Genomic DNA, 12,986 nt, shown 5'->3' with positions numbered 1-12,986 from the left:
GGAGAGATACTCTCAGGATGAGAAAGTCTGGTTTTAGGCATGCTTTGACCCCTTCTGAGTTTCAGGCCTGCCGTTCAGGAGGTCCAACGGCAACCCTTTCCACATCACCTGCGCACCCATGGAAGCCCAGGCCTTCTTTCTGGCTTATATTTAGAAAAACCATTGAACTTCTAGGTGCCTTGTTTACAATTTTATTTCAAATGTCCATTTTTCTCACAGTTAAAGCACTGGGTAATAGGTTTCTCTGTCTACACAATAAGCCAATTCAAGCTAAACCAAGAGCATAAAGGCAGGTTTATTAGAAGGTAGCTCTTTGGGTGGGGTCACCCATTTCACAGGTGGAGGTCCATGAAGTCACACATCTGGGCTAAAGCAAATGGGTTTTTATAGTGCTCAGGTAAGGCGTGAGTACGCCAGGTAGGAGCTGGGATTGGGCCCATATATGGTCAAAAGCTGAGCCCCTGAGTGGGTACTCTTGGGTGGAATGCCAGAAACACAGAGTTGAGGGGTGAGGATGCATTAGCCCAGAGTTTTCCCCATACAAGCAGGGGTGAGGAAAAGAGAGTAGATGGGGTTTCCTGGCTGTGCAGGGATGAGCGGGGGTTTTACCCAAACAGTGGACTTTTTGAGACCTGCGACCTTTAATGCTATTTTGAGTAGCCCAATTGTTTAGAGTTCAGTTTACCTGAACTCTATGGGCAAGTGCATCCCATAAGACATCATTGCCTCTTCTTTAGGATGCCATCCTACTTCATCACAACCTTGTGGGTTGTCCCCATTAGCAGGCATATGCTGTGTAACTACTGGGAATGCTGCTGGTGATTTTGTGAGGGAGGACTGCCTGTCCTCAAAAGCTGCTGTGGGATTTAACCCTGTCTCTTGAAAAGGATTGTCTCATCTGACCATCCTCCTGCTTTTTCATTTCTTTGACCCCTGACTGCCCTTTGATACAGTTCCTTCCCTTGTTTCGACCTGAGGGAAACTCCCTCTCTCTTATTGAGTCACTGGGAATGAACCCATTTGTTCTCTCTTTTCTTGACGTTTTCCTTTCCTTTTTTTTTTTTATTCCCAAGCATCTCTATTTTTTCCAGTTGCTCAGCCAGCCCAAAATGAGGAAAAGGAGGGGAAAAATGTTGCTGCAAAATTATGCAAGGCCATGTCCCAATCATAGCCTCAGCAAACACCCTGTCAGCTTTTTGAAACAAAATCTCTATTCCTCCTTTTTCTGCTTTCCTCTCTAGGTACTTGAAATCAAGCCTTCCATTTTGTCTAGGCACAATGGTGGCCACTTGCAGCTTTTTGTCTTTTTTGTTTGTTTGTTTTTTGAAACAGGGTTTTTCTGGCTCTCCTAGACTAACTTTGTAGACCAAGCTGGCCTAGAACTCATAGAGATCCACCTGCCTCTGCTTCCCAAAGGTGTGTGCCACCACATCCGGCTTTTTGTCTTTTTGTTACTTTGTGGATTCTTCTCCTGTCTTGTAACAGTATCTTCTCTGCTCAGCTCAGCTGCTTCTGGATCAATCTTTTTTTCTCCATAACTACCTTCTGTTCACTAACCCTGTTCAATTTTCTTTCTTTCTGTACCAGTTCTCTAACCCTACTCAATCTTTCTGCAGCAACTGTCTTCTCTAACCCTGCTCTCTAGTCCTGCCCAATCTTTCTTAGCTTCTAATTGGCTTTTTATATCCTTTCCCGACACTGAAAGTCATAGGTTTAAGCAGTCCTAATGGGTACTTATCCCCAAAGGGCCAGCTGACAAGCAACTGGGGATACTTTAAAGGTTCAGACACACAAAATAAATCACACTTCATTACTTAACTTTTTTACTTTGGCTTACTGTATACTTAAAGCTCACTCATTCAAACTTGATACTGTGGATAATTGCAGATAATTCTCAGACAGTACAGAACAGTGTCTGCCTAAATAGCCTAGACTGGCCTCAACTTGCAGCAATCCTCCCGGCTCTACATCCTAACTGCTGACATCTTAGATATGTGTCACCACTCTGAACTTAAAGACCGATTCCTTTAAATTCAAACTGCTAATACTTAACCAATTGGCTATGTCAGGGTCTTTGAGGAGCATAGTACCTGTACCCCTCACTGTCATCTGGGCTCTGAAGCAGCTAAGCCAGAAGAACAAGTTGTCAACAGGTCAGACTGAGGTGTCACTTTTGCTGATGACAAAGGGCAAGCTAAAGAACACAGGTTCTTTCTGTCTTTGAGCAAGTGACAATATTTCTTTGTTTTGTTTTCAAGACAGGGTTTCTCTGTATAACAGCCCTGGCTGTCTTAGAGCTTATGCTGTAGACCAGGCTGGCTTCGAGCTCACAGAGATCCTCCTGCCTCTGACTCCCCGATCCCAAAATGCTGGGATTAAAGGCATGTACCATTACGCCTGGCTAGTAAGATCCCCCCACCCCCCACCCCATAGACTATGTAGCCTTGGCTGTCCTGGACTTACTTTGTAGACCAGGTTGGCCTCAAACTCATAAGCCCTGCCTCTATCTCTGGGATTAAAGGTGTGTACCACCATACCCACCTGATTTTTTGTTTCAGTTCTTAGTAGTTCTTTTCTGTTTGTTTGTTTTCAAGACATGGTTTCTAGGACAGCCAAGGCTACATAGTATTTCCTAATACTTCACACCAAAAACAGCAGATATACCTCCAAACCGCCCTACACAGCACAGAGAGAAGAGAGGCCAGGACCCAGCCTATAGGTGTTTACTTTGTTCTTCCAAGTTCAGCAAATGTGGGAGGCCAAGAGCCTCTTTGAAAAAAAAGGTTTTCACATTTTGATCTCTTGTAGAACCTGCAGGAGGCATTTGAGAGGCTCTGGGTTCAGTTTTTAGCACCAGCAAACAACAAAACAAAAGGAATAAAAATGAAAAAAAGAAATGCCAGCTCAATTAATTTGGATTTGAATAAGACGGAAGGGTGCTCCAAGGTTTAGAGTAATTATTGCGCTTTCAGATGACCCAGGTTCAGTCACCAGCACCACAAAAGGTGGCTGACGGCTGCCTTTAACTCCAGTTCAGCCTCCTTGGGCACCTGGACTCACAAGGCACATGGACATATACATCAATACGGGAATATCTATTTCTTCACAAGTGTGTGTGGGGGGAGTGGGGCCATGACCACATTCTGTGTAGCTCAGCCACCCACCTCCCACCTGGCTTAGTGAGCCATAGTGTCCTCTTGTGGACACTGTGAGGAGTGATTGAAGCCAGCATAGAAAAGAGAAGCTGAGGGCTGGAGAGAGGGCTCAGCGGTTAAGAGCACCGACTGCTTTTTCAGAGGACCTGGGTTCAATTTCCAGCACCCCCACGGGAGCTCACAACTGTCTGTAGCTCCAGCTCCAGGACAGCCAGGGCTACGCAGAGAAGCCCTGTCTCAAAACAAACAAACAAGCAAACAAAACCTAAAAAAAATTTTAAAAAGAGAAAAGGAGGAAGAAGGAAAGAAGAGAGAGAGGGAAAAAGAAAAGAAAAAAGATGACGGAGCTGCTTATTTCGGGTCCTCCGAAACTAGGACTGCTGGCCCTGGCCAGAGCGGGCGGCAGGTGAGTTGAACTTCAGAAGCTGTCCCGAGGCTTCGCTACGCCCTTCTTTGCGCGCTAGAGGCCTCTACTGGCCACATTGGGCTTCGCAGTTGTAGCTGGGGCTGCCTCTCGGCCTCCCAAGGCTCCCTAAGTCTGGAGAGGCTAAAGTAGCTGGTAGGACCCCCAGCTGCCTCGGGGACAGAGTGAGCCACCGCTGCAGGCGGAGGGGCTGCTGAGGCATGCGGCTGCGGATAAGCGAGGGCCTTGCTCAAGATTCCACTATAGCTCTATAGCAGCGACAGCAAGCAGCTGATTGTAGACCTCTAAGCTAGAGGGTGCTTAGGGCTGTCAGACACCAGGGTGGTTCTCGGCGGGTCAGATCAGCAGCCAGCAACCAGGGCGGGGTTCATTTCCCGCTATGCGCTCACTTCCCGAGTCCTGTCAACCTGCACTTTTAGTTTGTTAGAGTCCCGCCCTTCCTCTCCCCGCAGCTGCCTCCCAGGGCTGATTCTCACATCGCGGCTACAGCGGGTTGAAATGGGGCTCCCTGTCTTACGGCTGGGGTTACTTCCCTGTTCTGTTCTCAGGCCCTCGGGGTAGCTCACTTACAAACTGTAGAGCCTCGCTGTGGATGGCACTCGGCCTGTGAGTCACACAAAGGGATGCCTGTTCCTGCCCACTGCTGACCTGTCGCTGAGGAATCACTGCCTCACCCAGCCACACAACTGGTTTTGAAGTTTGTGAGTGGTGTGGGCTTGGCACGAGAGGGGACTGTCTTCACCGGAGCCTCCTGGGTTGTCTTTAGAAGCAATCTCCTACCTTCCTGCTCGCCTGGAGAGCGGGGTTCAGCTTGTCTTCTCTGACAGAAATGCCATAGGTCCCTTCTAAAGCCTCAGGTACCCCTCCCTGACTATCACCACCTTCGTAAATGTTCTAATTTACAGATCTCCTCCTTTTTGCACTAAGGAAAGAGTACAGAGCATGTGACCTATCTCTGTCCAGTCCGGATGTGTGTGGTTCAGGTCCCCGTGTTCTGTGCAAGGGTTTCCTGCTAGATTCCGAAGTTCAAGAAGATTTGGCCCTTGGGTAGCTTGGATTTTCCATTAGGAGGCCTGCTGTGCCTCGCTTTGTCTCTTCCTTGGTCTTTAAAGTTTTGATAGCATCAAGTTAGGCGGCACTGGGTAATCTCAGGTCACACTTCTCTGCGTTGTTGACTAAAGCACCGTTTCCTGAGAGTTTGGATGGAGCTGTGCTTGAGGGCAGCTTCTCACACCAAGCCTGCTGACCTGAATGACAGCCAGGATCCACGTGGTGGAAAGTGAGAACCTCTGACTTCTACAAGCATGAGGTGGCACTTGTGCATACATAAGTAAATAAATATAATTTAAAAGAATTTTGAAGGGGGCTGGAGAGAAGGCCCAGCTGCTGAGCGCACTGGGCGTTCTTCCAGAGGACCTGGATTTGATCAGCACCCATAGGGCAGCGCCCAGTGTTCTGTAACTCCAGTCCCAGGGGATTCTTTATGTTTTCCTTGGGCACTAGACATATATGCAGGCAAACACCCACACACGAAAAATGGAAAAAAATATTTTTGAGACAGTGTCTTCATGTAGCTTTGGTTGTTCTAATGTAGAAGAGGCTGTCCTTGAACTCACAGAGATCCACCTGTCTATGCCTCCTGAGTTCTGGTTTTAAAGGTGTGGTTTGAAAATAAATAAATAGAGGAATTTAAAAGTAAAGCAGGCAGGAAGGGGAAGAAACCGGGTAACAAGGCCTCACCCTTACCTGTGTCTACTTAGAGATTCCTTCCCCTGAAGATTTGTGGGCTCTGACTCCAGCCTGCTACCCAATCTTCTCTTCTGTGGGAGGAATTAATAGTGAGTGTTGACATTTATTTTACCTTTGACCTTCTAGTGTAGTCATGGAAGAACTTTGACAAGTGAGCCGCCTCCCTTTAAGCTAGTCTAGAGCTGGACACTGAGACTCCGTCTGGGCCTGCTCCTCCCACCATCAGGATGCTGGAAGGAGGTGGCTCTTTCTTTGGCAGAAAACAGCATGCACATAGTCCTAGGCTGCTCTTGTGAGTTCTTCCTCAGCTCAGACACTGAACTCTCTCTTTCTCTCCCCATTTCTCTCCTAGATCCAACCTCCCCATGAAGTTCATTAGAGTTTGATCCTTGAAACTTGACAGAGGGTCATCTATTTCTGTGACTTTTACTTTCTTTTATTCTTTCTTTCTTTCTTTCTTTCTTTCTTTCTTTCTGACAGACTCTCACACTGCCTGTATCCCAGGGTGGCTCTGAACTGAAGACCTTTCTGCCTTTGTCTCCTGAGTGCTGGAATTACAAAAGCAAGTCCCCTTGTCTGGCTTATTTCTGTGGCTTAAATACCTACTCTTGTTAAACGCGGTTTGCTTTCATTTTGGAGCTCCAGGGTGAGGTTTAAAAAGGAGTTAAGTTGGCAGTGGCAGTCATTCATCCAACAACGTGTTTCATCTAAATGAGACGCAAACCTAGTGCAAAAATGAATTCCACACAGGCCTCGAAACCTGATCCCCAAACATCTCAGCTAGCAGCCCCACCAGAACCCAGTGTCCTGACCCTGGTGCTGGGTCTCAGGCTCTGCCTCCCTCACAAGGTATCTCGCTGCCCGTAGAATAAAGCTCAAACTTCTCTGCAAAGCCTAGAAAGCAACACAAGTCAGCATTGAACTTGGGTGTTAAAGCTGGACTGTTTTTTTTTGGGGGGGGCACTGCTAGTTTTGTTACTCTGTTGGGATCATCTCTTTGTGTACTGTGTAAAGGTTGTCTTTGTATTATTCAAATGCTGATTTATGTACCCGCAAAGATTTGACAACAGGCTGGACCTCGGTATTGTTATTTTTTTCACGAAGCATCGCCTGTCTCTGTTTCGTAAACATCTTTCCCATCACCTTCTGACTGGTTTAATAAAGAGCTGAACAACCTATAGCAACGCAGGAGAGGGATGGGAATGCTGGGGGAAAAAATCAGGTGCAGGAGACTGGCCAACCAGATGAAGAGGAAGAAACAGGTGCTGGTACTGAGGAGCGGTAGCAAGCAGAATGTAGATTAGTATAAACTAAGTTATACCAGCACGTTGGGGACAAGCCTAAGCTAAGGCTATGTTTTCATATATAAATAAAGTCTCTGCATCATTATTTGGGCGCTGGCGGTGGAGACAATCCGGCGATCCAGTTCTCTATACGACTCTGGGCAAAATACTTCGATCTCTCTGTGCCTCACTTTACACCACCTAGAAGAGTCACTGAACGACACGATTATCTGCTTCTTAAGAAGGTGAGTCGTGCCTGCGCCCTGCTGCGGGTACTTATAAGCCACCTCCTCACCGCCTCCGCGGCTTTTACTCCTTCACGATGCTCCAGCCACACTGCGTCGCTCTGAGTTCCTTAAGTGGGCCTTCACGGCTAAACACTCCGCTTCAAGGCAGCTCCAGAAGCAAGTCATCCTCGACCATCCTCCTAAAACAGGTCCTTCGAAAACGAACTCTCTTCCTTTCTAACACTGGCCACCATTTTTGTAGCTTTTTAATTTTTCCCAGACAAGGTAGGCCAGGCTGGCCCGAACTCACGTATAGAGCCTAGGTGGCTTAGAACTCCCAGTCTTCTGGCCTCGGGTTCTCACGTAGCGAATTTGTTTAACGCCTGGTACCATCACCACAAAAGCCCACCAGGGAGAACTGACTGTACTGGTTCTATTTTCAGAATAGGCCTGGTGACGTGATGTAGCTCTCTAGAGCACTGGCCTCGGACCTGCTAACTGTAGCAAGGCCTTGGGTTTCATCCCCAGACCTTCTAGTGCAACAAAGTGGATCGAATTCATTATCACCCAACTGCACTTACTGAAGACCCGGATGAGGAAGTAAATAGATGGAAGTTACAGGCATCTGTACTTCCCACCCACTGGTGATCCCAACCTTTGAATAAACGACCGCGTGCTTGCTTTTCTTCCTCGAATGTCTTGCTTATTATTGTTCTAATTAAACGCGAATGCTTTAATGCTGGTGATTGAAGCAAGGGCCCCTCGTGCGGGTGGCGTGCCTCGAACCTACAGCCCGGCCAGAATTAGTCTTCGTTCTTTGGCTGGTGTGTTCGTATTAATAGATTAGTTCGCTGAGCACTGTCTCAGCATCCGGTCTGAAATCCTCGCCTGAGCTTGCTGTAGGAAGCTCAGGTGGGAGAGCAGAGGGGGCCGCAATTGCTGTTTGGCTGTGTGTCCGGCAGATGGCGGTGCCGAGACGCGGCTGCCGCGGACGCAGGCTCAGTGCAGGGTGGGGCCGGGGTGGCTGAAAGCGGTCCTCAAAGCTGAAGGAAGCTGGGAAGGGGGAGTCCTTCTGCTGGACCCTTCTGCTGGATGGAAAGGCCTAACAGAACTCGAAGACAGTCAGAAGGATTTGGAGAGGTTTTGAAAGAGATGGATTTCTGCCCGGCACCCTCCAGAGGTTCTAGTCCCGCAGGAGTCAGGCGGTCCCTGGGGCCTCCTTTGAGATGCTCCTGCAGATTAAGAAGCCCGGGACCCCCTGGCGGGAATTCCTAGGTTCGACTCAGCTGACGGTGCGAGGAAGAGACGCAGCTGGTTCCACTCTGAGCTTGTTATTTAGCTGTGTGACCTTTCCGTGTGTCCCCGCCCCTACCACCGCTTGGAGCGCGCAGGTGATAAAGATGCTGTCGCGTCTGCTGCCCAAGTTTGCTTTAAGGCCGAAAGGATATCCGGCTGCTGGCAGCGAGGGTTTAAGGCTAGTCTACTCTGAATCAAAGGCTGGTGTGGCTGATAGAGAGTTCTCTCTGTTCCCGGGGAGCCGAACACTGTCCAGTCTCATGATTTGAGAACTCCCAACGCAGAAGCTGGCTCAGGGGCGGAGCCGGGCTATCTGCTTCCTCCGCCCCCTCTACCCCACCCCCCTTTTAGCTTTTTTTTTTTTTTTCTAGGAGGAAGGCGCAAACTTTGGGGAAAGACTGGAGCTTCTAATTGAAGGGCTCTTAAAACATCTAATGAGCCCAGAGTATTTCCTTTAAAAAACATTTTATTAGTTCTTGTTCATGTGTAGGTGTTTTGCTTGCATGTGTATCTGTGTACCCCTTGAGTGCCCGGTGCTGGCAGGAGTAAGACAGGGTTGGGTTCTCCCACACTGGAGTTAGAGTTGCAGAGTGCTGGCAATCAAAGCTGGGTCCTCCAGAAGAGCAGGCAGTATTCTTAACTGCTGAGCCATCGTTCTAGCCCTCCAGTGTGCTTCTTAAATAAAGGAGGTTGGGTTCAGGAAGGTTGACAGCCTTGCTTGGCATGAAGCTGTATCGAGGGTCCACACCTAACAGCCTTTGAAAGGTTTGGTGGTGAATGCAATTTAGATCTTGTGTTTGTAAGGAAAATAAAGTGGCTTTTTTTGTGTGTGTGTGTGTGTGTGCGCGCGTGTGCTCGGGGGTGGGGAGTCAGGTGATTCCTGCTCTCCTTTGGGGTCATCATTACCACCTTATCCAATAGATAAGGCTTAAAAGAAGGAAAATATTTAGAATAATAATGGGGTAGTTATTACCATTTTATCCAATAGATAAGGCTTAAAAGAAGGAAAATATTTAGAGGAATAATAATGGAAGCCATTGTTAAATTGCCTGGAACACTCTACATGTTCACAAAAGCCGTTTACCTTACTAAAAAGATTATTCCAAGGGTTTGAAGGATTAGGCATGCTTCAGTAAGCAAAGACGAATTCCAGTGAGAGGCTGCTGAACACCATCACACAAATAGGATGGTTTTATCCTTGTTACTTCTGTGTGTCATGGAAAGTCTCACCAAGGAGGTGATTGAGCAGAGATTTAGCAGCCACCACACTGAGACCTGGGAGGATTGCTTCTGGAGAGAGGAAAAGCAAGTCATCAAAAGGCCAGGGAAGAGTGCCCTGGGAAAAACTGGACAGAGGCTGTCACTGCGGGGACTGAGTGAGTGAGAGGGCCGACCTGGCCATGTGCTGGGTAGGCAGGGAGTGGGACCCAAGGCCCAGACAGCTGGAGGGGAGGCGTCGGAAGGGAGGAGCTCAGAGAGGACTGGACAAGCCTGCTTGTCCAGCCCTATCCTGGCCTCACCCTGACACAGGAGCCATTTGCCTTTCCCCTGGGAAAATGTCACCAGGGCAGATGGGTCTCTGGAGCAGTGATGGAAAGTTTTGGAAAGCAGATGCACCCAGCTAAGGTTGGGCATTATGTAACTGCTTTTGTGCACTGGTCACTGAGGCGAGGCCTCCATTTGGGTTCCTTCCAAACACACTGCTTGTGTCCCGCATCCGTCCCTGCCTTTAGGTCTGTCGCTGTTCCCATTCCACTACAGGGCCAACCTAGGACTTTCCATCCCCCCCAGGTCTGCTTTTCCCTGGCCTTCCTTGACCCACCTTCTCTGGGCAGCCTTCTAGCTCAGCAGGGAACTTTCAGGAGCTTCTCTGCAGCAGCCCTCCCTCAGCCTGCCCCTGAGTTCTCAGGTTTCTAGTCCCTATGAAATTAGAGCCCAGTTTCCTTTCTGTAAAGGGCTATCTCTAGTTCCTCCTAGTGCCTTCCACTTGTGTTAAAGGTCACCAGCTGAGCTTTCCAGTCACTTTTGAGCCAAGGTTTCCCCATTGAAAGACTTCCCAGGACCAAGGAAGTGTCTTGAGCAGAATTCAGTGATTCACAGAAATGAAGATTATATTTTATTCTGGAGAATTACAAAGAAATGTCTTTATCTTCAGTTCTAGAAAAAACAGATTTGCCGGGTGGTGGTGGTGGTGGTGGTGGTGGTGGTGGTGGTGGTGGTGGTGGCGCGTGCCTGTAATCCCAGTGCTCATGGAGGCAGAGGCAGGTGGATCTCTATGAGTTCCATCTCTGTGAGCCTGGTCTATATTGCTAGTCCAGGATAGCCAGGGCTACACAGAGAAACCCTGTCTTGGAAAAAACAAACAAACAAACAACAACAACAACAACAAAAACAACACAGAAAAACAGAGAGGGAGAGGCAGAGAGAGAGAGAGAGAGACAGAGACTTCCTTTGGGACTCAGTTGAATGACCCCTGCCCTTACACATGCCGCTAGACACTGCCTGAAAAAGAATCTAGCCCAGTTTGCCCTTTCATTCATGTGCTTACAAAAGCCCTGTTCTACCTAGGTTTACGTCAACTGGACACACGCTGAAGTCATCTGACGAGAAGGGAGCCTCAGTTGAGAAAATGCCTCCGTGAGATGGGGCTGTAGGCAGGCCTGTAGGGCATTTTCTTAATTAGTGATTGGTGGGGGAGGGCCCAACCCACTGTGGTGGGGCCACCCCTGGGCTGGTGGTCCTGAGTTCTATAAGGAAGCAGGCTGAGCAAGCCACGAGGAGCAAGCCAGCGAGCAGCACCCCTCCATGGCCTCTGCATCAGCTCCTACCCTGCTTGTGTTCCTGTCCTGACTTCCTCTGATGATAAACAGTGATGTGGATGTGTAAGACAAATCAGCCCTTTCCTCCCCAGGTTGCCTTGGACGTGGGGTTCCATCACAGCATAGCAACCCCGGACACTGTCTGGGAGAGAATATGGCCTGACTTGTTTCTTTTATTCATGCTCGCATAAGTCCGGACTGTGAGCCAAGCCCTGGGACCATCATTAGCTCTTTGAACTTTAGGGAGTCCCAGGGGAAACACAGGGCCAGATTCTATAAAATCTTCCTACCTGTTTGATCTTCATCACTGCCTAGGGAAGCAGGTGGAATGGGTCAGGAGGTTAGATTAGAAAAAGGAGGCAGTATGTTCAGGGTCACATTGGTGGTTAGGTCTAGCCTAAGCCTTTTGACTCTGATTTTATCCTTGAATTTTGATATGGAGTTTGGGCCATCACTCCAAAGGCAGAGACAGGGATTGAATCTTCCAGGTATGCTTTACCTGAGAGAGCCAGGAATTGGGGAAGACAGCAGGTTAATTTCTCTCTCTCTCTCTCTCTCTCTCTCTCTCTCTCTGTGTGTGTGTATGTGTTTGCATGGCTTGCTTTCTACTTCATTTTTTAGACTTATTTTTGTTTTACATATGAGTAGTTTTCCCACATGTATGTGTACCGTGGGCATACCTGGTACCAGTGGACATGAGAAGAGGGCATAATTGAATACTTCAAAACTGGAGTTATAGGTAGTTGTGAACCACCATGTGGGTGCAGGGAACCAAACCCAGGTCCCCTAAAAAACAAACAAACAAACAAGAATCACTCTGAATCACTGAGCCATCTCTCCTCCTCTACCTACCTATTTATTCATTTATTTATTTACTTACTTACTTCCTTAGAGAGTATTCCTCACTGAACTACGTGGCTTGACTGGCTGGCCAGTGAACTCCTGGGGTGTTCCCAGCACTGGGGTTATAAATGCATACTGCCATGCCCAGCTGGGGATCTGAACTTAGGTACTCAGGCATATGTGGCAAACACCTTACCCCTTGAGCTGTCTGTTCATCTCCAAATGAATATCTTTACAAAATAACCTGCCAAGCAGCAGGCTTCGTGTGTGTGTGTGTGTACATATGAGTGTATCTGTGTGTGTCTGTGTTAAGGGGAGGGTACAATGATGGATGACAGAAGTATGTCACTCATTTCAGAGGTCATTTTTGCCCTTCTGGTTGGGTGGTCAGCCACATTTTTTTTGACACTCGTAAAAAGAGAGAGAGAGAGAGAGAGAGAGAGAGAGAGACTCTTCCTTTGGGACTCAGGGAGAGACATATCGCTCTCCCTATGTCATCTCTTTCACTCTTAATTCCCCAGATATTTGGACTTAAGCACATCTTGAAGCATCTTGGCATTATCTACAAGTGTGAACTTTGTATTTCTCCTTCGGGCTTAGGTAAGAGTGACCCTGGGCTAGGCCTGGTAGTCTATGTCTTTAATCCTAGCACTTTGGAGGCAGAGGCCTGTGAATCTCTGAGTCTGATATTAAGTGAGTTCCAGGACAGCAGGGGCTTTGTAGAGAGACCCAGTCTCATCATCATCATTATCATCATCATCATAACTTTTAAAAATGAAAGAAAAAAAAGAGTGAACTTGAATACATAAACCATTACACCAGTATTGAACTGCTGGAGGAAGTTTCCACTTTAAACATTTATTTATTTATGCCAATAGTTATTTTGTCTGCAGGTACACCTGTGTACCAACGCATGTCCGTTACCTGTGGAGGCCAGAAGAGGGTGCTGGATCCCCTGGAACTAGAATTACAGAACTATCATGGGTCCTTTGGAAGAGCAGCAGATTTTAGTTTTGTCCATCTGTGAGTGATGTCCTGACCTCTGCCCCCTCATCCAACCTCAACACAGGGTTTCTCTACGTGGCCTTCATTATCTTGGAGCTCTCTCTGACCCGGCTGGCCTCGAACTCACAGAGAACTTCCTGCCTCTGCTTCCCTAGTGCTGGGCTTAAAGGCCTGCACCACCACCA

At 48.0% G+C, this 12,986-nt stretch overlaps 1 long non-coding RNA gene across 1 annotated transcript; it reads left to right on the top strand.

The window, feature by feature from the left end:
• Window positions 1-2,708: 2,708 nt before the first annotated feature.
• On the top strand, window positions 2,709-7,533 carry LOC132656513 (uncharacterized). Its single transcript, XR_009594268.1, has 2 exons — window positions 2,709-3,561; window positions 4,128-7,533. It is a non-coding gene; the product is annotated as an uncharacterized LOC132656513 (long non-coding RNA).
• The last annotated feature ends 5,453 nt before the right edge of the window (window positions 7,534-12,986 follow it).

Source organism: Meriones unguiculatus, chromosome 9 (assembly GCF_030254825.1).
Source record: "Meriones unguiculatus strain TT.TT164.6M chromosome 9, Bangor_MerUng_6.1, whole genome shotgun sequence".
In the NCBI taxonomy this organism is placed as follows: domain Eukaryota; kingdom Metazoa; phylum Chordata; class Mammalia; order Rodentia; family Muridae; genus Meriones; species Meriones unguiculatus.
The sequence above is the reverse complement of the archived record's forward strand: the minus strand, read 5'-3'. Positions and strand labels throughout refer to the sequence as shown.